The 27921-nt window shown below is 42.0% G+C and overlaps 1 long non-coding RNA gene across 2 annotated transcripts in view; it reads left to right on the forward strand.

Annotated features, from left to right (window-relative positions):
- Positions 1-25720, forward strand: part of LOC122114295 — a 78189-nt gene extending 52469 nt beyond the window's left edge. For both annotated transcript variants that reach the window (XR_006148555.1, XR_006148554.1), the window contains 2 exons: positions 16253-16374; positions 25514-25720. This is a non-coding gene — a long non-coding RNA (uncharacterized LOC122114295). The remainder of the gene's footprint in view (positions 1-16252; positions 16375-25513) is intronic.
- Positions 25721-27921: the final 2201 nt, after the last annotated feature.

The following is a 27921-nucleotide window of genomic DNA, read 5'->3' on the forward strand; positions in this document are numbered from 1 at the left end:
AATGACCTCTTCTGATCTGGAAACCAGAGGATCTACCTGCCTCTCAGGCACTGATGAGAAAAAGGAGACCATGTGGATAGAAGTGTTTTGTCAGCCAGGTGCTAGTGGCTCAGGCCTGTAATAGTAGCTACTCAAGAGGATGAGATCTGAGGATTGCGGTTCAAGGTTAGCTGGGCAGGAAAGTCCATGAGACTCTTATCTCTTATCTCCAATTAACTGGAAGTGGCGCTATGGCTCAAAGTGGTAGAGTGTTGGCCTTGAGCACAAGAGCTGAGGGACAGTGTTCAAGCTCAGAGTGCAAGCCCCATGGCTGACAAAAAAAGTGTTTTGTCAATTGCCAAAGTCCTTATAGACCAAGTGATTATTGGTCTTTGTTGAGATGGGCTCTTCTTAGGCACATTTAACAGAAAATGGCCACCAGAGAGTAGATTAGCACCGATCAAAGTGGGTGATACTGATGGAGAAGGTTGGTACAGAGGGAAGAGATGGTGTCTAGTGCAGAGGTTGTACGTACTTGGAAGGTTCTAGTGGAGGTTGTATCCAGTGGAGAAGTTATTCCTGGTGGTTGTATTCAGGGAAGATGCTGGGACCTGGGGAGTACATTGAGAAGAGCATGGTACCTAGGGAAGGAGATGGTACCAAGGGGGAAAGTTGAACCTGGGAGAGGTTCATCATCTGCTTTTGGTTGTGAGAGAGCCAAATGGCAGAAATGAAATAAGAGAGGAAGAGAGCTCCTGAGGTTGTTTACATTAAAATTTAAAAGCAGCAGCATGTCCCCAAAACTTCAACCCCCTGCCCACGGTTAGGTGCTTTCGACCATCCCTTCGTCTGCATTGGTTTTAGGTTTCTGCCAAGGAACACTAGTTAAAATTAAAGTCAACATTACCAGATCAAACTGTTCTCACATTTCTCCTGCTGGAAATACCTAAATTCCTGAAGACAATGTTTTAATTCACCACTCATCCAGTGGCATGTTACAGTGTAATAAAATACCCACCATCCTCTTCCTGCCTCCCACTCCTGGTGATTTGGAAAATGCTGCAGAACGCACCAGGACTTTCCATCAAGGGAGGTAGGTCTTCCTTTATTTGTGCTCTCCATCTATGCTGGAGGAAAGGTCTACAGCAAACCTGCAGATACTGGTGGCTTGCTCAGGACATGGGAAGGAAGTGGCTGAGTGGCAGTTGCATGAATTTCTGTCTAGCTGACACATCCCACAGCATCAGGGAGATGACCCTGGACCTATTTGGATCTAGATCCATACATTTACCCATTAAGTGTCACTGACCTAGCCCTTAACTTTGGTGCATTTACATTTGTAGTCAGGACCAAAATTCAACTAGTGCACTTCAACTTGTTATAATACTGGACTATTATCCCATTGAGTTCCAAACACCTTATTAGTGGGCATCTCTCAACCTGTGTTAAATATGACTAGTCAACACTGCCACTGCACTGTTTATTGTTAAACAATCCTTACTCAGTTTGTGGCATAATTGAAACAAATCCCTACCCAATAAGATAGAAGTAAATATTCTTCTCCCTGGTCCAGAAGAGTTCCCTCATTCTTCCCGGAGGAAAGAGGGCCTGAACCACTATCCTTGTTTTAGTGAATGAGAAAACCAAGTTTAGAGAAGATTCAATATTGATATATCAAAATCTATATCTGCTATAATTTTTTATATAAAAAATATCACTGTAATCCTACCTATAGGGGGGAGGCTGAGATTTGAGGATTGCGGTTCAAAACCAGTCTGGGCAGGAAAGTCTGTGAGACTCTTATCTCCAGTTAACTACCAAAAAAAAAAAAAAAAGCTGGAAGAGCTGTGGCTCAAGTGATAGAGTATTAGCCTTGAGAGAAAAAAGCTTTGAGATAGTGCCAGGACCTGAGTGCAAACCCCAGGACTGGCACAAGAAAAAATATAAGAAAGGAAAGACTATTACTGGAATAATCCAACTAGATAAAATAACAGGTTTGTGGCCTTTTTTTTTTTTTTTTTTTGGTTGGTTGTGGGGCCTGAACTCTGGGCCTGGGCGCTGTCCCTCAGCTCTTCAGCTCAAGGGTAGTGCTCTACAACTTGAGCCAAAACCCCACTTCTGGCTTTTTCTGCTTATGTGGTGCAGAGGAATCGAATCCAGGGCCTTGTGTGTGCAAGGCAAACACTCTACCGTTGAGCCACCTTCCCAGACTGTTGGTGGCTTTCGAAAGAAACCATTTGTACAATGAGACCTATGTCATGTGGCCCAGTAGCAGTTCAATGAGGGTTGCTTCATTTCCTTTGATGTCAGATATGCTTAGGGTTGTTGTCTATGTCTGGAGTGTATGGACTTGTTGGAGGCCAAATTTAGGAAATAATTCCAAATAGAAGGTTGCCTTTCTTTTTTGTTGCTATAACAAAGCATAACAAAGCACCTGAAGCTGCACCCAGGTTTATTTCACTCACAGTTTTAGAGTGAAATTGGGTAACTATTCATGTTTAGCGCCTGCTGAGGAGCCAACTGGGTCTCTTGAAAAGTTTACCAGTCCCCCCCCCCACCCCTTCCCCTTCCTCTTCCTCTTCCTCCTCCTCCTCCTCCTTTGCCTTCATCTTGGGAGTATTGGGAATTGAATTCAGATTTTTGCACTTGCTAGACAGGCACTGTACCACTTGAGACATACTTCAGCCCTTTTGGCCTTAGGTTTTTGGTTTCTTTTTTTCAGATAAGGTCTTACACTTTTCCCCTAGAACTAGGATTGTAACCCTTCTACCTCTGCCTTGTGAGTAGCTGGGATTACCGGAGTGTGCTACCATGCATGATCTTAAGTCCTACCTTTCCACCATTATTCAACAGTATAATACCATGGACCAGGCTTCTATGAACTCATGAAGTGCAACCTACAATTCAGCTACAGCGGTTCCCAACCCTGACCCATGCGGGGCACAGGGCATGCCCATACTGAAAAGCTATTAGTGTCCCTTTGGTAATACATGAGCACTGGAGGACAATGATAATGCCTGATGTTATACATCCCCCCATCTCAGCCACTGCCAGCCTCCTTTGGCCTTCCCTAGTGGTTTGGTGTGTTCCTTTCCCCACCTCACTCACACCTGTACATAAACATCTAGTTCAGTGCTCCACATAAATGGCATCTCAAATCCGCTACTCTTCACTCCGTACACAGCAGGCATCTTCTGAAGTGCTGCTGAGCTGTCTTCCCCAGGCTCTGCTTCTCTGTGGAGATGCTCATTTCCCAGCCCTCAGGAACTTGGCTGGCCACAGAGTGGCCTTCCCCCAGTGGGCAGTTCACATCCAAGGGCTGGTTGATGTGGAGAACAGGGCCTCAGCCTTCGCCTGGAAAACCTCTCTAGCCTGAGTTTCCTGTGGTACCAGTGGAGACCCCTGTTCCTGTGGTATCTCAGGTCAACTCTTCTGTCCTCTCCTGCTACCCTCCCAGCCCAGGACCTTCCCTAATGAAAACCCCACGTGGAGACCTCCACCTGAGCCCGCCCCAGGAGCCAGTGCAGCCCAGTGTCCCATGCCGTCAGTGTCTGGGGAGGATTCCACGCTGCAGAATCTCACAGACAAATACACATCTCATTCTCAAAGCTATGTTTTCTATTTATTATTCTTTCTCACTGTAGTCTCCTAATTTTTAAAGTGGACCTGACTTCACTTGTACTTACCAGATGAGAGGTTTCATTTACATTTCTTTCCTTCTAGCTCAACAGAAATATATCAAAATTATATATGTGATTAATTTTTTTCTACCATTGATTAAGACCTGACTCACGGAGGATCCACTTCAAATTCTGCTTAACACATACAAAAATTTAAGTGGTAGAAAGAAGTGACACTAAATTGAATATTCTGCATTACTGAGTCCAATACAGTCAATGTATGATCATTTCAAACATACTGTCAAAATAAAAATTATCAAGGAGATGTTTTCACTTCTTTTCCTAGTGAGCCTTTGACATTCATTGTGTATTTTCACCGAGAGCACACGTGAATCTCCACCAGTACCTTTCAAAGATTCCTTAGCCACATGGGACCAGTGGTGACTGTATTCCATGGCATACTTCTAAGGGTTGAAAGTCTCCATCAAAATTACGTTCTAAGAGATCAGCCAGAATGGTGAAGTAAAGACATCAGACATTCTCGCGGTCATAAAAGTGACATCAGTATTAACCAAAAAAAGTCAGTTTCAACTGTGTTGGAACTCTTAAAATCAAAGCAATATGTAAAAAAGATGGCTGGATCCTCATTCTCTGCTCCATACCCTTCTATCCCTTACCGCATGCTTCTTGAAAGCCAGCAGGATAGGATCAGGAGGAAACCTGGGATCATGGTGAACAGCCCGACAGCAGCTGGATAGAACAGATGGTACTTGGAGCCTTTTCTTTTTTTTTTTTTTTTTTTTTTTTTTTTATTCTTCATATGCATATTTTTTTTTTTTTTTTTTTTTTTTTTTTTTTTATTGTAAAGCTACTATACAGAGGGTCACAGTTACATGAGTGAGGTTATGAGTACACTTCCTCTTGAACATTGTTACCCCCTCCATTGTTTTCCCCCTACCATCCCCTCCCTCCCTCCCTTCCCCGAGGTTCTTTTTTTTTTTTTTTTTTTTGATTGTGATTAAATGATTACATAATTTCAAAGTCACAAGTTCATTCTAACTTCCCTGGAGCAAATTGTCTACCACAGTCTGTAATATATAACAGTGTTCACATGTTATATACCATATTTGTGATCAGCAGCATGAGGATATTTAGTAGTGGTTCAACCAGATGAGCGGGAGTTCTTTGTTTCTTAAGTCCTGTTAGTTTTGTCGTATCACTAACCTTTTGGATTTAGCATCCACTTATGAGGGAGACCATGTACCGTTTGTCTCTTCGTTCTTGGCTTACCTCGCTCAACATGATTCCTTCTAGCTCCATCCATTTCCCTGCAAATGCCATTATTTTGTCATTTCTAATGGCTGCATAATATTCCATTGTGTATAGATACCACAATTTTTGGATCCATTCATCTGTGGTGGGGCACCTAGGTTGTTTCCATATCCTAGCTATTGCGAACAGTGCTGCAATAAACATGGAGGTGCACGTGTCCTTGTATATTGGTTCCTGTTGTTCAGGGTAGATGCCTAGAAGTGGTATGACTGGGTCGTAAGGGAGGTCAATCTTTAGCTTTCTAAGGACCCTCCAGACTGCTTTCCAAAGTGGTTGTATAAGTGTACATTCCCACCAGCAGTGTAATAGGGTTCCTCTTTCTCCACATCCCCTCCAGCATTTGTCGTTGGCTGATTTGTGGATGTGGGACATTCTGACTGGGGTAAGGTGGTATCTCAGGGTTGTCTTTATTTGCATTTCCTTCACCACCAGGGATGATGAACATTTCCTCATGTGTTTCTTTGCCATTTTTATTTCTTCATTTGAGAAGTCCCTCTTTAGTTCCCTTGCCCATTTAGTAATTGGTTTGTTAGGTTTGGGAGGGATTAGTTTCTTGAGTTCCCTGTATATACAGGATGTTAACCCCTTGTCTGATATATTGCTGGTAAATATTTTTTCCCAATTAGTTGGTTGTCTTTCTAGCTTAGTTGCGATAGATTTAGCTGTGCAGAAGCTTTTTATTTTAAGGTAGTCCCATTTGTCGAGTCTCTCTCCAACTTGTTGTGACCCTGGGACTCTGTTCAGGAAGTTCCTTCCTGTGCCTATTAGTTCAAGTGTCTCTCCTACTCTGTCCTGCAGTAGTTTCAGAGATTCAGGTTTAATGTTAAGGTCTTTAATCCATTTTGAGTTGATGTTGGTGCATGGTGATAGGCTGGGGTCCACTTTTAGTTTTCTGCATGTGGCTGCCCAGTTTTCCCAGCACCAGCGGTTGAAGAGGCTGTGTTTCTTCCATTGTATGTCTTTGGCTCCTTTGTCGAATATCAGCTGGCTGTAGGCCTGTGGATTTATATCTGGATCTTCTATTCTGTTCCATTGGTCTTCGGGTCTGTTTTTGTGCCAGTACCATGCTGTCTTTGTGATTATAGCTCTGTAGTAGAGTTTGAAGTTCGGCATGGATAGCCCTCCCATATTGTCTTTATCCCCTAGAATTGTTTTGGCTATTCTAGGTCTTTTGTTGTTCCATATAAATTTTTGGACTGTTTTCTGTATTTCAGTGATGTACGTCATTGGGATTTTAATAGGAATTGCATTGAATTTGTATATTAATTTTGGAAGTATCACCATCTTTACTATATTAAGTCGGCCTATCCAGGAGCATGGGAGGTCTTTCCATTTCCTAGTGTCTTCTGCAATTTCTTTCTTTAACTTTTTATAGTTCTCATTAAATAGTTCTTTTACATCTTTGGTTAGGTTAATTCCTAAATATTTTATTTTTTGGGAGGTTATTGTGAATGGGGTTGCTCCCTTTATTTCCCTCTCTTCCTGTGCGTTATCAGTGTATAGGAAGGCAACTGATTTTTGTGGGTTTATTTTGTATCCTGCTATTTTGCCGAAGTGACTTATGATTTCTAAAAGTTTGGGGATGGAGTTTTTGGGATCGTGGAGGTATAGTATCATGTCGTCTGCAAAAAGGGATAGTTTCACTTCTTCTTTCCCTATGCGGATCCCTTTAATGTCTTTTTCTTGCCTTATTGCCCTGGCTAAGGGTTCTAGGACTATGTTGAAGAGGAGTGGAGACAGTGGACATCCTTGCCTTGTTCCTGTTTTTAGGAGGATTGGTTGTAGCTTTTCCCCATTAAGTATAATATTGGCTATTGGTCTGTCATAAATGGCTTTTATTGTTTTTAGAAATGTTCCTTCTATTCCTATTTTCTCCAGAGCTTTTAGCATGAATGAATGTTGAATTTTATCAAAGGCCTTTTCTGCATCTGTGGCGATAATCATGTGATTCTTGACCTTGGCTCTGTTGATATGCTGGATTACATTTATTGACTTACGTATGTTAAACCATCCCTGTGTCTCTGGGATGAAGCCTACCTGATCATAGTGTATTATTTTTTTTATGTGTTTCTGGATTCTGTTAGCTAGAATCTTGTTAAGGATCTTTGCATCTGTGTTCATCAAGGAGATTGGCCTGTAATTCTCCTTTTTGGTTGGGTCTTTGCCTGGTTTGGGGATGAGTGTGATATTGGCTTCGTAGAATGAGTTTGGGATAGCTCCCTCCTTCTCTGTTTCTCTGAAGAGCTTGAGGAGTATGGGTATTAGTTCTTCTTTAAAGGTCTTATAGAATTCTGCTGTGAATCCATCTGGTCCTGGGCTTTTTTTTGTTGGAAGACTTTTGATAGCTTCCTGTATCTCATTATAGGATATTGGCTTATTTAATTGGTTAACTTCTTCTTTGCTCAGTTTGGGTAACTTGTATTTCTCTAAAAATGCATCCATTTCCGCCAGATTTTCTTCCTTTAGAGAGTATAGCTTTTGAAAGTAGTCTGTTAGAATTGTTTGGATATCTTGGGTACGTGTTGTGATGTTTCCCGTGGCATCCCTAATCCTATTAATATGGGTTTCCTCTCTTCTTTTTTTAATTAATCTTGCCAACGGGCCATCAATTTTGTTTATTTTTTCAAAGAACCAGCTTTTTGTTTGGTTTATTTTGGTTATGGTTTTCTGATTTTCTAATTGGTTAATCTCTGCTCTCAATTTGGTTATCTGGCTTCGTCTAGTAGCTTTAGGTCCCATTTTTTCTTGTTTTTCTAGCTGTTTTAGTTGCAACATGAGATTATTTACTTGGTCTGTCTCCATTCTCTTGATGTGGGCACTGAGGGCAATAAATTTGCCCCTCAGGACTGCTTTTGCTGTGTCCCACAAGTTTCTTTGTGAGGTGTTTTCATTTTCATTGAGTTCTAGGAAATGCTTTATTTCTTCTCTGATCTCTTCTGTTACCCAGGCCTTGTTAAGGAGTGTGCTGTTCAATTTCCATGTATTAGAGAAATTTCTGCGGTATGCTTTGTTATTGAGAGCTAGCTTGATTCCACTGTGGTCAGATAGGATACAGGGGATTATGTCGATCCCTTTGTATTTGCTTAAGTTCCTTGCATGAACTATGATATGGTCTATTTTGGAGAAAGTTCCATGAGCTGCTGAGAAGAATGTGTACTGTGTTGTTTTAGGGTGAAATACTCGGTAGATGTCAGTTAATTCCGCTTGAAGTATGGCCTCACTTAATTCGGTAGCTTCTTTGCCAATCCTCTGGTTGGTAGACCTGTCCTTTGGTGAGAGTGGCGTGTTAAAGTCTCCTAGTATTATCGTATTGGGATCTATTTTATTCTGTAAGTTTGAGAGCATTTGTTTAACATATCTGGGTGCACCGATATTTGGGGCATATAAGTTGATGATGGTTATATCCTCCTCTTGGATTGTTCCCTTTATTAATATGTAATGTCCGTCCTTGTCTTTCTGTACTGATTTTAATGAAAAGTTTATTTTGTCAGATATCAGGATAGCTACACCTGCTTTCTTATTGGGGGAATTTGATTGGTAGATCCTTTTCCACCCCTTCACTCTGAGTTTGTTTGTATGTTTGGCTGAGAGGTGGGTCTCCTGAAGGCAACAGATGGATGGGTCTTGTTTTCTGATCCAGTCCTCAGTTCGTTTTCTTTTAATTGGCGAATTCAGCCCATTTATATTAAGAGAAAGTATAGAGAGATGCATTGTTGTCCCTGCCATTCCGTTTTCCTAAGTTTTTCTTCTTTCCTTTCCTCCTGTGCTTGCTCAGTTAGACTTTGAGTAATGCCTGTTTGGGGCAGGTCCCAGTTCCTGGTTGCTTTCTTCAGGTTGTGTCCCCCCTCTTAGAATTCTTTGTAATGCTGGCTTAATGTTTATGTATTCATTTAGTTTTTCTTTGCTATTAAAAGTTTTCAGTTCTCCATCGAATGTGAATGCTAGCTTTGCCGGGTATATCAGTCTGGGTTGGCAGTTATTGGCTCTCAGGGCTCGTATGGTGCTTTCCCAGGCTTTTCTTGCATTCATTGTTTGTGTGGAGAGATCTGCAGTGATTCTAATTTTTTTCCCGTTGTAGTATAGCTCCTTCTTCATTTTTGCTGCATGCAGGATTGTTTCCTTATTATTCAGATCCATCATTGTTACTATTATGTGCCTAGAAGTGTTTCTCCTGGGATCTTGCTTGTTGGGTGTTCGATAAGCTTTTGTGATGTAGTTAAGATGGTCGTTTTTGAGGTGGGGAAAATTTTCATTGACTATCTTGTTAAATAGGTGTTGCATTCCCTTGCTCTGGAATTCCTCACCTTCGTCCACTCCGATTATGCGAAGGTTAAATTTTTTAGCATTATCTGCTTGCTCTTGAATTTCCCTTTGGTTTAATTTGAGTGATTTTTCCATATCTGTCACTTTTTGGTCCAGTTGGTGTATTCTGTCTTCTGTATCTGACACTCTACCTTCCATTTCATTCACTCTGTTGACCGTGGCTTCTATTGTGGTTTGCATGATGGAAATGGATCCCTTTATGGATTCAATGTTGGTTCTCAGAGTACTGATCTCACCTCTCAATGAGGTGATATCAGTATGCATTACCTCTAATTTGGCGTTTATCTCACTTCTTACTGAGGTTTGTGCAGCTTCTATTTTTGCATCCAATTTTTGTTTGATATCCTGTATATCTTTTGATAGTTCATCCTTGTGCTCTTTCAATTTCTGATCCATTTCTCGCTTTATTTCTTGAGTCATTGCCTCCAGCAACCCTTGGATGTAGTTTTTGTCTTCCATTCCTGCTTTGCTCCCACTGGAGCTCTCCCCTGCGTGGCTGCTGGCTTTTGAGGTGAGCTTGCTGTCCTGGGTAGTGGTAAACCTTGTGATTTTTCTCTGTGATTTTCGCATGGGGGTTCAGGAGACTGCTCTTCAATCTTGTTTTGGTGTGTCTGTCTTTGCTTGGTTGCTGATTCTCTATTGGTAGAGAGAGTCTGTGTCTGATCTGGATTCTGTTGGGAGCCTATTTCCAGCTGCTATTCACTTAGGATTCTCAGCTCTCTGCTGTAGCAATTCCCGCCTTTGGAAGGGTTGAGCAGCCTAGACTGCTTGTGTTTGCTCCTGCGGGTGCTCTTGGGAAGATCAGATGCTCTGGATGCACTCTCCCAAATACTGGAGTCTGCTATGGGCTCCTGATGTGTTTTTGTTTGTTTTGGGCTGGTTGTGGGCTTGAACTCTAGGTTTGGGTGCTGTCCCTCAGCTCTTCAGCTCAGGGCTGGCACCCTACCATTTGAGCCACAGCCCCACTTCTGACCCTTTTTGCTTTGTTCAGGCGCCGGTCCCCTGGCCAGGTTCCGGCCCCAGCCTGGAGCGCGCTCGTTAGGCCTGTGCTAATGTGTATACCACCTTGGTTATGCAGCCTGGAGGACACAGTTCAAATTTCTTCTACTGTTGGTAGTCTTGACCCAGGGGCACTGTTCCTGGCTTGAGCATTTAAGCTCCCTTCCCGGGGCGCTCTTGCTCTGGCCTGGCCAGCAGAGTGTGCTCCACCGGCTGGTGGGGCTCTCGAACAGTTCCCAGTTTTAGTGGGTCCTGTGGTCCGGGTGTTGGGGTAGGGAGTCTAGGTCAGGGTCTGGGGATTCCCTCCAGCTCTGGTCTCCCTTGATGTATTCCCTGTCCCCTGATGGGTACTCACCCTGTAGGTCGTCAGTTGTTGTTGCAGTCCGTCAGTTGTTGTTGCAGTCCGAGTTCAGTTGGGGTGGTTGCGGGCTGGGTTGGGCGGCCCCCCGCCGGGTCGTTGCGATCGCGACAGGTCCCTTTGTGGCGCTGCTGGTGCCCGGCGGCTTTGGCGGGATGGAGCCTCTCCGCTCCGGTGGAGAGTGATGGGTGGGGTGGGATCCTCCTGGAGACTCCCGGCTGGTAGGTTTCTCTGTTCCTGGCGATCCGCTGTTCTGCAATCCGGTACCTGGTGATCTGCAAGCAGCCCCCTGTGTCTCTGTGGCTCCGGCAGCCCCTGCCGGGCCAGCTGGCCGGCGGCTTGGCGCACTGCCGCGCGGCCAGTAAAGGTTGGGGGAGGGGTCTTCGCTCTTCTCTGTTCTGAAATTCTTCTTTTCCTCTCTTTCTTTTTTTGTTATTTTCCACCTCTGGTTTTTCTCTGAGTCTACTTGGAGCCTTTTCAAAGCTCCATTCTCAGAGAATTGTCATCCTCTGACCTGTCTACTGGTCCACTGCAAGACCCCACTTACAAGACTGTGTTTATTTGAGCTGACTCAGAGCTCAGCCAGTGCAAACAAGCCTTTTTCTCAAGGACATTTGTGGGAAACAAGTAGAGTCCATTATTGAACATTGCAGACACTTGAGGTGGTGTATTATAGTTAGGACAAACAGTTTTCTAACCCTAAGCCAAAGCAAGGGGGTAAGATGAACTTCAAAAAAATTCTAATATTTGTTGGGTGCTGGTGGCTAGCCTCTATGATCCTAGCTACTTAGGAGGCTGAGATCTGAGGATCGTAGCTCAAAACCATCCAGCAAGAAAGTCTGTGAGACTCTTTTTTTTTTTTTTTTTTTTGTCTGTTGAGAGGCCTGAACTGTGGGCCTGGGCATGGCCCCTCAGACACAGCAGCGCCACTTCCAGCTTTTTTGCTTATGTGGTGCTGAGGAATTGAACCCAGGACCTCATGCATGCAAGGCAAGCGCTCTACCACTGAGCCACCTTCCCAGCCCCTCTGTGAGACTCTTATCTCCAATTAAGCCTAAAAGGCTAGAAGTAGATCTGGCTCAAATGGTACAGTACTTACTAGCTTTGAGCAAAAAAGCTCAAGAATAGTATCCATCCTCAAGAGTTCAAGCCCTAGGACTGGCAATTTTTTTTTTAAAAAAAATCTAACATTTTCCTGGGAGTCATGTAAATGTGTAGGGCCATTTACATGTTCAGGAAATATCTAAGAAAACCCTCACTTGTCATCAGGTACTTAGGAAGAAGAGGTAGGAGGACCATCGCCTTTGGCCAAGCCAGGCAAAATAGTGGGGATATTCTATCTGAAAAGCAAGCTAAATGCAGGAGGACTGTAGGTATGGTTCAAGTGATAGAGTACTTGTATAGTAAAATGTGACTCTCTGCGACCAATACTCACTATCATACAAGAAAATGCTGAAGGAGGCAGACATCAAAGGTTACATATCTTATCCTCACATGAAATATGAAATATCCAGACTAGGCAAATCCATAGAGACTAAAAAAGATCTGAGGCTCTTGAGGGCCTTGAGAGAAAGGAGAAGGGAGAAATGGGAGGTAACTGCTAAGCGAGTTCATTCTGTGAGGATTAAAGTAAAATCAGGAGCATGTTTGCATTGTTTTGTGAATATCCAGAAACATGCAGAATTGTATGCTTTCAGAAATAAAATTTTCCAGGTGCCAGTGGCTCATGTGTGTAATCCTGGCTACTCAGGAGACTGGGCTCTAAGGATCGTAGTTTGAAGCCAGTCTGAGCAGGAAAGTCTATGAGCCTCTTGTCTCCAATTAACTACAAAGAGTTGGTAGAGTACCAGCCCTGAGGGGGAATAGCTAAGGAACAGAACCCAGGCCTTAAGTTAAAGCCCCAGGGCTGGCACAAAGAAAAGGTAAATGTTAAATTTTTTAAAAAGAGAAAGAAATAGGTGAAAACACTACGTTCTATTCGATATTTTTAAGTTTGTAATGAAATTTTAACTCACATTGTGTATTCCATTAGAATTAAACAGCATATATAACTATATTCCCTCCTATCATTTCCGCAACATAGGAAGTTTAGCATACTTTGCTTCTCCTACTAGCTTTTCAGCAACCTAGATTTCATTGTTGTTGATGATAATAGAAGTGAGTAATTATTACTTGTTGCATTCTAAGTACCATGTTGCCTTGTAAGTACCATGTTCCATGTTTGTTCTATATCTTGTTTTCCCCAAGTCCTTAAGTACTACCTTAAATTACCTCTCAGACTGTTTAGAATTTCTTTTAACATTATGCCTTCTATTTTTAGCTTCCTTTTTAAACAATTCTGAATTAAGCAGCACAAGGATACCATTGATTTTTTTTTCTACTCAAAGCCACTTTCCTCCCGTGACTTCAAGGACGCCACATAATTTCAGTGTTCTTTCACCTCTGAGAGATTCCCTCTCCTTAATGTGTTTGATTCTTCTTTTCTTCCTAACCCATAAACATTTGAGGGTTCCAGGACTGACACTTCAGTTCTCTTTTCATTTATCTCACTTTAGCAGACCACATAGGGTCCCGAGGTCTCAAATACCACCCTTCACAGATTAATTTCAAATTTATATCTCTCATCCTACCCTCTCCCCTGAACATCATCTGTTGATTTGTTGTCTCTACTTGGAATGCCAATGGGTATCTCACACTTACCAAGTCCCAAATCAGAATCTTGGTTCTCTTCCCACAGGCTCTAGTTCTGATTTCCACCCTCATTGTGAATATTAGTTACTTTCATTACCTACTTGCTCAGATCAGAAAACCTAGAATCCAATTTCAGTCCTGTCTTTCCCCCATGTTCAATCCCTAGCATACACTGTTGTTTCTTCTATTTCCTCAATCTCATCCCATTCCATCCCATTTCTCCTGAAGGACCCCAATAAACTCAACTGTTTTATTCTTCTCTACACCTTTGTTTCCAAACTAAAGACACAGTGGTCATCTTTCCTGTTGTGTCTCATTACACTGGAAGTCACGCCAAGTCTTTCCCATGGCCTACACACCTCAGGTGCTCTGGATCCTGAGTACCTCTTCCCACTTTATTTCCCATTCTCCTTTCACTGATTGGACTCCTGCCCCATTGGCTTTATTGTTTCTAGAATTTTCTGAGGTTGCCTCTGCCCTGATGTTACTTGGAACATTGTCCATACTTTCTCTCGTGGTGGCCTCTCTTACCTCAGAGATGCCTGCTGACCCTCCAACCTCCAAAAGCCTTCTCACCTCTAACAGCAACTTCTCCCACCCAGTATGTGTTTACTTTACAGCTGCCTGGGGACACAAGAATGCAAATGTGGTGATGATGGGGAGTTTTTCTATTTGACCTATCCCTGTAACTCCCGTGCCTAGAGTAGTGCCGGATGGAGATTGATGGTGTTTACCATCAGTGTAAAGAGATGGGTCCAAATATTGACTGTGAAATTAATCCTGAGCACAAAAACCAGCCCTTGAGCAGATTATTCCTGTCTCAGTTTCATCGTCTGCATAGTGGGAATAATAATAGTACCTAGCCTTGATGATATTTGAAAGATAAAATGAGCTACAATATATTAGGATGTTTCAAACAGTAGCTGTATGAGAGCAAGCTCTCAATAAATGTGGGCTATTAATATTGCTGTTATGTTCTAGATGTTTTTGATGTTTTAATTCTGAGTTTTAAAAAATTGGCTTAGAGCATATATCCTTGGGTGAAATTCTTAGAAAGAGTTGAAGGAATGTTCAATGTTCTATTTTGGGGGGATGGTCACTGGGCTTGGACTCTTCTGGTGTTTTGGTGGTTAAATGGAGATAAGAGTCTCATGGACTTTCCTGCCCAGGCTGGCTTTGTGATCCTCAGATGTCAACTACTTGAGTCACTAGGATTATAGGTATGAGCCACTGGCACCCAACTTCTTTCATATTTCTGCTTCATATTCAGTGAGTGGGTCCTTTGATGCAAGTCTCTCTTGAGGAGTTTTTGTCATTTTATAATGCTGAGGTTTGAACTCCGGGCTTTGAGTTTGCTAGGCAGGCACTCTACCAATGGAGCCATATCTCCAGTACAGTATAGGGCAATTCTTTATTATTCATTGGATAATGTCTTTTCTTCCAAGTGAGTTATTGTCTATTATAACTCATTTAGGTGTCCGATTCTTAAAGCTCTTGTGTCTCCTATTTCAGCCTTAAAATGTCCATCTCTTTAGTCTTCATTTCTGGAGACGTTTTAAGGTTAGTTATACATTTTTGTTCAGAATCATTCATTTTGCTATTTGGTGCTTCCAAATAGCAAATAACTTCTTTGTGTGTGTACTGGTACTGGGACTTGAACTCAGGGCTTAGCCACTGTCCCTGTGCTATTTTTGCTCAAGGATAGTACTCTATCACTTGAGTCATAGCTCCTCTTCTGCCTTTTTGGTGGTTACTTAGAGATAGACGTCTCCATTTTCCTGCCTTGGCTGGCTTCAAACCTTGGTCTTCAGATCACACATCCTCCTGAGTAGCTAGGCTGGCAGCCATGAACCTCTGGTGTCTGGCTTTGATGGTCTTAAAAAAATTCAAGGTATCTTCTTTATATTTCTAGATTGCTTTTAGGATGTAAAATCTTCACAAGAATAAAGGATGATGAAAAGTAGAATTTTGGGGAGACCTCTTATATTTTCTGCACCCTTCCCAGTGTTGTTACAAATTTTTCCCCTCTGCAAGCAGCTCTCTAAGTAGCTCTCTAAGTCCTGTTGCATATGAGTTGTGCACCAGAGCATAGCACAAGGTCTCCTGCATCTTTCCTTTAACTTAATCCATACTGCACAATATTTATCAGTTCATAATAAAAGGTTGGAGCTTTCCTTAGAAGTCATTTTTGATTTTTTAAAAATTTGCTCATTTCCCTTTGTATAGTTTACTATGAACTATAACAGCATAGTGTCACTTCTACTATGGGAGCATATTAAATTCAGACCTTCATTTTTATGACACCAGAGTCTACAATAGTGGCTGGCATCAAAGGGAGATGCTCTTTTGTGGTTAATGGGCTCTGACATGTGAACAGTATTAATAGTGCTCTAATTTGTTCTTAGGATGTTATTTTCCTATATATAGTTTGATGATATATATATACATATATATGTCTAGGAGGTTTGCAAATGTATGTGTGTACCACACACACACACACACACACACACACATTTACTTAGGCATGGATCACAACTCAAGTGATAGGGCACCTGCCTAGCAATTTCAAGGCCCTGGGATCATAATACAAGTATAACAACAATACATAAATAAAACAATTTTTTCTTAACTTCTTGGTCAGGTCATTTCTACAACATTGAATTTACATGTACCATAGGATGAACTGATTACCTCCAAATCCTGATTTTTTTTTTGAGACAGAATCTTGCTATGTCAATAGTCTCAGACTTACTAGGCTGGCCTCTAACTTATGAGGTAGCCAAGATTCTCTTTCATAATCCTCCTGCTTCAGCCTCCAGAGTGTTGGTATAGGTGTGTACTCTCATGTCCAGTTTAAATTGTGATTTTTTTAATGATTTTTTTGTTGCGGTACTGGGGCTTGAAATCAACATCTCATGCTCTTGTTGTTGTTTGTTTGTTTTTCTCACAGCTGGAATTCTACCACTTGAGCCATACCTCCTTTGTGATGATTAACTGGAAGTATTTGTCTGTCTGAGCTGACTTTGAGCCTCTATCCTCAGATCACAGCATCTTGCATAGCTCAGATTACAGGTATAAACCACCAACACCTGGTGGAAGTATGGCTTTTTTAAAATTGTGTAATTACCATGATGAAACTGTGATGATAAGTTTGGAAATGTCTTTGTCCTTAATCAGAAAACAAATAATTTGGTGGGGAAGGCAAAACAAGCAAACAAAACTATGTATAAGAACAAGTTGGCATCTACATATTTAAAATATTGGTATCACAGGACAAGGGAATCAGTGAAATATGGGCTGATAGCCACCAAGTTCTATGCAGTTCTATGATAGCTCATGGACAGTCTTGAAGGAGAAATTGTCTTTGAAAAGACAGTGATGTAAGGTCTGCATTTCTAGATGACAGACACAATCAAGAGATTTTGCCTGTCAGTCAAGTGCTAAACCTGATTACATTTTGAGTAGATCAGAGTGGGAATTTGAAAACCAAGGGACACGATGGATTCTATAGATAGTCTAAAGACAAAAGGAGATGAATGAGGCAACTTTGTAAAAAGTAAAATGAGAATGGGAAATGGGAACTTCCTAGAAAAACTCCACTTACCAAAATAGACTCAAGAAAAACAGATGACCTGAAATACTGCTAGAAAAACTGAACCCATTGTTTAAAACCTTCTCTTAACAACAAAAAGATCCTGAATGTTTCAACAAACAATGCTAGCAAATATTTAGAGAAGAAATTATAGGAAGCTACACAAGCAATCATAGAAAATAGAAAAAGTTGAAAAAGGTGAATACCCCCACGTATATCCTTAATGTCAAAACACACCAGGGATATTATGAGAGGAGAAAAGAAAACCACATGACTCCTACCCGACCACTCACAAGCAAAAATCCCTAACCCCAGCCAATCACACCCAGCCATGTAAAAAGATAGTGCCACAACTAAGTTAAATTTATTGCAGAAATAACATTTAAAAAATTAACTGGTGTGCAGTTCAGCAAATTAGCAAAATAAATGATGACTATCCCAGAGATGCAGAAAAATACTTTTTTATTTTTAATTGTTATTTTAAAGGTGATGCGCAGGAAGCTTACAGTTACTTAAGTCAAGTAAAGAGTCCATCTCTTTTTCGACGTTACTCCTTCCCTCGCTCTCTCCATTTTTCCCTCCCATCCTCCACCCAACAGTTGTATAGTCCATTTTCAACATAGTGTCCAGTGAGTACCATTGCTGCACTTTTTTCTACCCTTTGTCCCTCCATTTCTGTGTCTCCCCTTATACTTCCAAAGACATAACTGAAGAAACAGAACAAAAAAAGAAAAGAAAAACAGCAAAAAAGATAAAAACCTCTTGTTTCCATTTCCTGGAGTTCATTTCTACAAATGCTATGTTGTATGGTCATATATACATGGCATTGCACCTTTCTATTTCTCTCCCGAGAGTGTTCTCCTTTGATCTCACTGGATAGGAATGCCTTGAGGCTGGTCTACCTTGTTATGTCCTGGTGTATTTTAGATCTAGCTTCTGCATATGAGAAAACATATGCTGTTTTGTCTCTCTGAGCTTGGCTTACTGCACTTAACATGATGTGTTCTAAGTCCATCCAAGAAAAATCTTTTGATAAAATTAATCATTTGTTTAAGAAAAATCTTAGAAAATTAGTTATGGAAGAGAACTTTGATACGTCTATACAGATTATCAAGGGGGGGAAACTGTAACAAACATCAAACCCTCAAGATTTCCCTTTGAAAATGGAATTTCTTGGGGTCGCAGATGTGTGTCTAGGTGTGTGTGTCTGGGTGGTAGGTGAGAAAGGGAAAGCAGGCAAATACCACACCGTATAGTAAATGTGACCAGAGTAAACACAGGTGCTGGTGGTGTAGAGGAAGGAAATCTAGATGGAGTTGGGGAAAGACCTTACAGAGGGCTTTTGATGAGTTGCTGAGTTGGGAAGAATCACAGTTACCTACGGAAGGACAAGGTTTGATGAGTTGCTGAGTTGGGAAGAATCACAGTTACCTACGGAAGGACAAGGGACAAGGTTGAGGAAGCGATGTGTCCAAGGCAGGGACCATGTGTCCAAGTCAGGGCCATGAGCTGTGTGGCACAGGTGGTCAACGGTGAGAGCTCGCTGGCTGTGGAGGGAGGAGCCATTACCTAGCCAACCTTGCGTATCAATGGGTAACATTTGCCCCCTGTCTGCTCTATTTTCCCAGCGTACATATTGGTTGAATGAGCGCGTGAAGGAATGAATGGTTTGCTGCAGGAGACACATGAAGGTTTCAAACAAGGAAGTAACCTGATTCTATTGCAGCTGGGAAGGGAGTCTCACAGGCGAAGTGAGCACGCAGGTACAGTGCCGACTGTGGCAGTGCGTGTGAGGCCCGTGGGGAGCGAGGTGGAAGGGCAGGGCAGGTGGAAAAGCTATGTAATGTGCAATGTGGTGGAAGTGTGCACATTTCTGGATTTGCAGTGGTGTGGCTCAGGTGTGGGAGGAGGTATGGCCTACCTGGAAAGAGCTCATCTGCTTCCTGAGTCCAAGGGAGAAATGTCAAGCAGTCAGTCAAATTGTGAGCCTGGACAGAGGTGTGTGATGACAGACACATACATCAGAAGAGCCTAGGCATTGACCAAAACCAGTTAGTGTAAGACAAGACCCAGGGCAGGGGTTGTGGTGGTCCTGGAGACGTGGGAGGAGGATTCACAGCGTCTAGCTGGTGGTGATGGAACCAAAATCGTGGTTTGGGAGATCCATTTGTCAGAGGTGAAAGGACCTTGTCATTTTCACCTTGTAGGGAGACAGAGAGGCCCTAAGGTTGAAGGTTAAAAGATGAAACCCAGAATAGAAGAAGGAGAGGCATGGGCTGAGGCAGGCAGATTAGAACCTGGCAGGAAGTGGGTGCTGAAATTCCTCATTTAATAGGGTGCAGGGTGGGGCGGCTTCCAGGAACCCTGAGAATGAGGGCGTTTCTGCCTTTGAGTAGTAACTTTCCATGCCACCTCCCAGCTTCTTTCAATATTATGCCTCTGGGCTGCTGGCCTTCACCTGTCCTTGTCTGGACTTCTGCCTGCTGGTTTCTTCGGTGTGGCACCTGAGCAATGGGCTGTGTGGTGCTGCCCGAGGCCCCACACACAGGCGGGCAAGCTCACATCTAGATGTATGACTCACTTTCTCTTGGCACAGGGCCCCACACAAGCCGTGCATTTCTAGCGATCTTGAGTTCCTCTTCCTGTAGCTTTTGACCTCTTACTCTAGCGCCGCCTCCCCCCCCCCCCCCCCCCCCCCCCCCCCCCCCGAAATGTTGTAGCTGCTTCTTTTGGCATTGAGGAAATAAGATCTTTGCTATTCAAGCCTTAGTTTCCCCTGTTTCTCATGTTCCTCTCAACTGCCTCTGCCCCTTTTTAGAAAACGAAAATAAATAAAAAAAATAATGCCACTGTGGCATGAGATATGAAGATGTTCATATAAGAATAAGTTATGCAAAAAGGAGTATGAAAAAGTAGGAAGTGAAATGTCCAAGATCCAGGGAAAGATTAAATAGTGTGCCTGCTATAGCAGTTTTAAATAATAGGAAGGTTTGTTAGGAATAGGGTCATCAGGCTGGGCGTGGTGGCTCTGTAATGCCAGCTACTTGGGAGGCAGAGATAGGAAGATAGCAGTTCCAGTTCAGCCCAGGTATGGGAGGAGAAGGGGAAAGGAGAAAGGGAGGAGGGGGGGGGGGGAGGGAGGGAGGGAGAGACCCCTTAGCTCAATGAATCAGGGATATAGGTTTGAAATGGGCCTCAGCAAAAATGTGAGACCCTATCTGAATAAATGCAGTAAAAATAAGAGTGGAGAACATAGCTCAGATAGCAGAGAACTTGCCTAGCAAGTGTGAGGCACTAAGTTCCAACCCCAGTAATCTCACTACATGCACAAAGAAGTGGACATCCTCATGATTTGATATCAAGAGGAAAAGATGGAATACATAGTCATATGAACACAGTAATTCCAATAACAAAAATAAACATATAAACATATTTTTTATATATATATATATGTATATATATATATATATAGACAGAAATGTCTGAAGAGACAATTGTGGCTTTGCTCAGATTGTGGTATTACAGACTTTTTTTCATTTTTGCAAATTTTCTGCAGTAAGGTGAAAAATACATATAACAGGGGCTGGGAAGTTGGCTCAGTGGTAGAGCGCTTTCCTTACATGCCTGAGGCCCTGGGTTCGGTTCCTCAGCACCACATAAGAAAAAAGCCGGAAGTGGCACTGTAGCTCAAGTGGTAGAGCGCTAGCCTTGAGCTGAAGAGCTGAGGGACAGCGCCCAGGCCCAGCGTTCAGGCCCCACGACCGGACCCCCCCCCCCCCCAAAAAAAAAAAGAAAAATACATATAACATAAATAACAATCTCTAAAAAAATTTTTTTTTGGGTCCTGTCGTGGGGCCTGAACTCTGGGCCTGGGCACTGTCCCTCAGCTGAGTCTCTTCAGCTCAAGGCTAGCGCTCTACCACTTGAGCCACAGCACCACATCTGGCTTTTTTCATTTTGCTTACGTGGTGCTGAGGAATCGAACCCAGGGCCTCATGCATGCAAGGCAAGCACTCTACCACTGAGCCACCTTCCCAGCCCCATAAATAACAATCTTTAAGTACCTAGTGTGATAAGTTTCTTTTCTTCTTCCTCTTCCTCCTCCTCCTCCTCCTTCTCCTCCTTTTCTTCCTCCTCCTCCTCCTCCTTCTCCTCCTCCGCCTCCTCCTCCTCTTCCTCCACCACCTCCTCCTCCTCCTCCTCCTCCTCTTCCTCCTCTTCCTCTTCCCCCTCCTCCTCCTCCTCCTCCTCCTCCTCTTCTTTTTTAACACTAGTCCTAGAGCCTGGGTGGTGTCCCTGAGTTTTTGTGCTCCAGGCTAGTGCTCTAGTACTTGAACCACACCTCCACTCCTGGCTTTTTGGTGGTTACTTGGACCTAAGGATCTCACATTTGGTCTGGCTTTGAACCATGATCCTCAGATCTCAGCCTCTTGAGTAGGCAGGATTACAGGGATGGCTACCAGTGCCTGGTCTCAGTTTCAGCTTTTGACATTACCCCAACTCAGAGATTCCTATCTCCAGTGCCTGTGGAGGAATCCCTGCCTTCATCGGTCACCACGTGCTTACTAAACGCCCCTCTACACCAGGGGTCAGGACTCAACTGTGATGGGACTAACGTGGAGAGCTCCACAGCTGACATTCTGCAGTCTCTCCCAACACCTCCAAGCCATTGTGCGCAGAAGGCCAATGGCAGGAAACCAGGCCCTATTTTAGATGCCGTCTGTTTACAAGTGAATTTTACCTCTACAATAGCCTGCAGGCGAAGGCTATTACTTTCCTTATTTTCAGAGAGGGAAATGAATGGAGGATGAGTGACATGGGTAATGTCACAGAATGGGTGGAGCCCGCACAACTTGATTCCAAATGCTTATTTTCTACCATAAGGCGACATTACTGTTCACAAAACTAAAACAAAACAAAAAAGTCAATTTCCCTCTCCCACCATTTTCTTATAAGTCACCAGTGTCTGTCCAATGACATGGTCTAGATTCCTGGAGATTATTGTAGATGCCTTCCCCTCTCCTATGGTTTGGATCCTTGGTCTTCTCCCAGGTGGTAGAAACTTTGAGATATAGGACCATGGGTTCAATTCCCCAGGGCCTAATAAATATATGATGAAACACTTGACATCCTTGTTTTTAAAGGAAATGCACACAAAAAAAAAGACATTAAAAATTCACTCTGGTCAGAACAGCCATCTAGAATACAATCAACAACAAATGCTGGGAAGGAGGTCGAGGTAAAGGAAACTCTTATCCACTGTTGGTAGAAATGTAAATTAGGGCAACCTCTATGGAAATCAGTATGGAGATTACTTCAAAACTGAAAATAGAATTAACCAGTCATGCAATGATACCACTCTTGGGCATGTATCTGAAACAATGTTAGGATTCAATACAGATGCGTGCACACCCATATTTATTATAGCACATTCATGATAGCCAAGATATGGAAACAATCCAAATACCCTAAAACTGATAAATGGATCAAGAAAATGTGATGTATACACACACATATACATACATACACACATAGATATGTACACACACACACACACATATACACACACGTACACTATGGAGGAAGATCATTCAGTCATAATGAAGAAATTAAATTATTACAGCTGTCTTCAGAGTGGGAACTTTGGACTCAGGGGGTGTGAAGTCTTCTTCATTATTAGCCAGTTGGAAAGAAATACTTTGAACCGAATACTTTGAACCCTCGTCCTTTTTCACATTAAAAATGAGTATAATTTTCACCTAATCCATCATGTGAGGATAGGAGGAGGTAGTGTGGGAAAGTGCCTGCTAATGCCTGTGCCCTTCTGTCCACCCTTCCTCTCAGGAAAGCACTGGGAGTTACTTATCAGATCTGACTCTTAAGGTCACGGCCTGGTCAGCAATAGGATGACTTGTTGCCGAGTTCAAGGAGCCAAAATAGAATTCCTTAAATCGTGTCTGCTTGTATAAGGTCAGCTTTTTCCCAGCTCTTAGGGTGCCACTGAATCTTCAGATGAACTCAAGTTTCTCTAGCCATGGGAAGAGTGGACATCTGAGGAGCGAGAGTCAAGCAGCGCTTGATGATCTGAAGCAAATTTTCATTTAAAAGACTGGGCCCCCTAGGCTCCCTTTGTAGTAAGGACGGCAAATGGCTACCAAAAACTTACTGTAGAGCACACAGAGTTCCTCTTTTCATGAGTCGGGCACGTAAACCTTCCCCCTCTTGATCAGAGAGGGTCAGTTTCATCAGGCAAGAATCATCATCCCCTCTCAGCCCCTGAGATGGTCAGACAGTCATTACTTAGCTCACATCCTGAGCACATTTATCCCAAGGCACTCAGTGTGTGGGATGGCATCTTCCATGGTGGGCATGGAAAAGCATTGAGCCCTGGAAGGAGTGGGAAGGTGAGGTAATATCACTCTTCACTAACACAACATAGGTAGAACCCCAAGAAACCCAGACTGTCACATCTAATTCCTTAGGACTGCCCCTCCTCCTCCGTCTACATCCTGTTCCTGGAGTTTGAGGATTTATTCTAAAATCCTATGATAAATCTCTGTTAGTTTTTTCCTTTTCAAGATAAACATTTCTACCAATATAGTAATAATCATCAAGATATGATAAAATAGAAAATATTTATAAAAATCCTAGCCTTATAGCAAAAGACTATCCATGCATCATATGTGTTTGGAGGAGTAGGTAGAGTGTATTTGTAGCATCTTCCTACTGAAGCCTGGTGATAAAAAGTTGACAGAGGTGTCAATTAATATTGACAAATGATGAAGCTTGAAAGTCATTTAAAAACGTGTAGCATACTATTATGAAACTAAATATCAGGTAGAAGATGGGGGTACCCTGGTCCTGTCTTGTCACAGCAGACATGTTTCAACTTAACTATTCTGACTCTAATATTCATGGCTGTACTTGGACACTCATTCTGGAAGTACAAAGTACCTGATTCCAGATCTGGTCTTCATTTCTCTACCAAGAACTTAAATCTATAACTGCATCAAGGTCCTGAATCTTCCAAAGGTAGATTCAAGTAGCAAGTCTCTTCCTTGAGTTGAGTGCATGGCTGTCATCCCAGGAAAATGTAGAGATCAATGTAGAGGCAATGGTGAGCTGAATCAAAACCAGAGTACTGCCATATTGTATTGATTCTAAGAGATGATGTTTTATATTTTATCATCTTGGAAAGTAGAATATATTTTTAAAAACATATGCATCAGTAATTATAGTTGTCAGTATTTTTTTTTTTGTCAGTCACGGGCTTGAACCCAGGATCTGGGCACTGTCCCTGAGCTTTTGTGCTCAAGGCTAGCACTCTACCACTTGAGCCACAGCTCCACTTCCGGCTCCCACGGCTTCACTTCCAGTTTTTGGGTAGTTAATTGGATAAAGGAGTCTCATGGACTTTCTGCCCCAGCTGGTTTCAAAATGTGATCCTCAGATCTCAGCTTCCTGATTATAGACCTGAGCCACCAGCACCCAGTGTTACCAGGATTTATTATATCTTAATGATATCCAAGTAATGTTGTATCTTAAATCTTAGACTCAGTGAACAATAATTATCTGCCATAGTTTGAATGCAACACCCCAAAGTGTATATTGGAGATTCAATTTCCAGTGACAGTGTTGGGAGATGGAAGAGATATTTAAGCCTTGCCAGCTCTGCCCTTATATATGGATTAATGATGTTATAGAGTGATTTCTTTAAGAAATAGCGGGCTGGGAAGGTGGCTCAGTGGTAGAGTGTTTGCCTTGCATACATGAGGCCCCGGGTTCGATTCCTCAGCACCACATAAGCAAAAAGAAAAAAAGCCAGAAGTGGCGCTGTGGCTCAAGTGGTAGAGTGCTAGCCTTGAGCTGAAGAGCTGAGGGACAGTGTCCAAGGCCAGAGTTCAGTCCCACGACTGGACCCCCTTCCCCAAAAAAGATATAGCAAGTTTAGGGATTGGGGTATAGTGATAGAATACTTGCTTTGCATGTGCAAGCCCCTAAATTTAGTCTCTAGCAACACACACACACACACACACACACACACACACACATACACACACACACACACACACACACACACACACACACACACACGGACAAGTTTGGTCTCTCTTCAACTCCTAGGTGGCCCTTTTGCTTTCCATCAGTAGGTCATCCAGCAAGATGGACCTCACTAAATACCAAACTCTTAATTTTGGAGTTTTCAGCCTCCAGAACTGTAAGAAATTGTGTTCATTATGAACATCCTGTTTCTACGTATTTTGTTATCACAGCACAAAATAGACTAAAACATATTCCTCTTGTAATAAGCTCAAGAGTAAGTTTTAATTATTACTCTATCTTATGTTAACCAAAGAGCTTGAAAATGTAATGGCAATCTAATATAGTAGACTTGAAATTTTAATTTGAAACATTTAAGACAATGTAGTTATTGAAGTTTATGAAGACTGAATTCTGTATTAGCAGGGTATAGATTAATCCTTTGGCTCACAAATCATAGTTTACTTTCATGCAATGTTAAGTATCAGTGGTCTAGAGCTGGAAGCCAAGTTTCAAGCCTTCTAAGGAATTTCAAGTCTTATAAAGAATCAGTTCCTTCTTTCCTTTGACTTTTCATAGGTTTGGGTGTCATCTTCAGCAAAAAGGTTGATGGTGGCTCACTCCTACACCAAAGGAATGTGAAGAAAAAAAGAGAATCCCTGCAACCAAGATGAGCTGGTTATCTGCTCACATTGCACTTGCCCACAGTAAGCCGCATGATCACAGCTAGATACAAAGGAGTCTGGGAAATGTAGTGTGGTTGAAAAAGCAATGATCTAATGGAAAGTCAGAGGTTTTAACTAAAAATAAAAAGAGTGAAAATGGTTGTCAATTACCTACCATCAGTCTTGAGAAAAAATTCTTTTACTAGATTTATTGAATTTCAGTAATTGCTGAGAAATTGCTTAGAAAGATCTCACTTGTCAGGCTTATAGGTTTGTTATGTCAGGTGTTTGAAGTGTTTTAGAGAATCAGCTATATTTTAATTTCAAAGATATTCAAAATATTTTAGGAAACTAAATAATAGTTTTATAAATAGAGTTAATTGTTTAGGAGAATTTACTATGACAAAGAATTATTTCAACATTAGTTACAGAAAAATTAAAGTGATTAGCCTCATTTTGATTTAGAAATGACTAGATATAAGGAAGGATAAGATGTGAGTTAAATATAAAGATTTAGAATAACCTAGAATAACCTAGGTTTTCAGTAGTATGGCTTCAGCAATTTGATTATTAATCAAAACAAGTAGCAAAAAGTGGTCTTCTGTATTATAAAAGCCTTCCTCAGACATTAGAAATAGAAAGTGACAGCTAGGTACCAGTGGGTCATGCCTGTAATCACAGAACTTACCATGGTCAGTTAGTTTAGGTTTTGACTAGTGCATATAAAGGACTTGTGAACATTTTGTATAGTTCTTTATACAGGCAGATTTTTAAATTTGTGTTGTTTTAAGCATCTAGGAATAGGAATGTAATGTAATAGAATACTGTAATGTATGTAAGGAATGTAATGTAATAGAATATGTAGATACACATATGATCACAGTATTTTACATTCCTATCTGCAGCCTATGTGTGTTTCAGTTGCTACATTTTCCCAATGCTTGATCTTTTGAATCTTTTTTAACTTGAACCATTATAATAGACATGTAGGGACATGCCATTACAGTTTAAAATTTCATTTTCTTATCATTAATGATGTTGAGCATCTTTTTATGAGTTATATGCCATCCATAGCAGAGTTATCTGTGATCTTCTTCGATGATATGCCTGGATATTTTTGCCCATTTTCAAATTTGAGTTGTTTTCTTACTGTTGAGTTTGTAGTTTCCTCATATATTCTCCAGACCGCATTCTTCTTCAGAGCAGTGTTGTGTGTGCGACAGAAAGGAGTTTGGTTTCACAGCTCCGTGATGCTTAGTCACTGATTGAGAGCAGCCTGAGGGACAGGGCCTCAGACCTAATGGAGCAATGGGTCCAGAGGGGATACTAGTTCTTTTCACATCTGTCTTGTACATGCAACAAGTAGGATTACTGCAATGGTGGAGGAGGAACAGATGCTAACAGATTAAGGGGAAAGGGATAAATGAACAAAGAGAGGAAAGGTGGGAGAATATAGTCATACTATTCAATGTATATATGTGAAAAATGGAACTATGAGGGAAGGGCTGGGGTTGGGAGAGATAGGGGAAAACAATGGGAGGAGTGACATCGATCAAAATGTATTATACTCATAAATTGACAGGTTGAATTGAAACCCCTTTGTACAACTACTATACTTAAAGATAAGAGTAAATTTTAGGATAAGCCAAAACTTAGGAACTAGAATTAGAAAAAAAATCATGCACTGCTGACAGAAGTGAAAACTGGTATGACTACTTTGAAAAACCATTGCAATTATCTTGAAAAGTTGAAGTTTTGTGGATCATGGGGGAAACAGAGACAAAGGATGAGGATCTGTGAGGTTTGGTAAGTCTGTGCTTTTAAATCTATTTATGTTCCATGCAATTTCTACTTTTATGATATAGCTCATAATTTAAAAAAAAAAAGAGGAAAACAGGAGTAGTCCAGGTGAAGGGAAAGGTGTGTGCTCTAGGCAGAGGACAAAGGGCAGGAGAGAAAAAGGCATGCTGAATTCTGAGGACGTGCAAAGTGGATTCAGGCAGTTAGAGGGCCCCTTATAAACTTCATGGAGTTTGGACTTCACCCTGAGTGGCATGGTGAGCCATTGCATTGTTGAACTGGGGAAGAGATGGAATCATATTTGCATCTTGGCTGCAGCGTGAGGGATGTGTCTCACCATGACCAGGTGAGTGGTGGTGACCTGGGGTTCTGTATGAATCCCGAGCTGGGGCCCTGCAGCTGGAGTCAAAGCTTGAGGCTGGATTTTCTCACCTTCAGACCTTGTATACTGCCAGATACTGCACTGGCCTCATTCTCAGTGCTTGTCTAAGTCATGGCAACATTAATAATAGGAGAAGATTC

Source organism: Dipodomys spectabilis, unplaced genomic scaffold, assembly GCF_019054845.1.
Source record: "Dipodomys spectabilis isolate Male_0828 unplaced genomic scaffold, ASM1905484v1 ptg000107l, whole genome shotgun sequence".
NCBI classification, from domain to species: Eukaryota; Metazoa; Chordata; class Mammalia; order Rodentia; family Heteromyidae; genus Dipodomys; species Dipodomys spectabilis.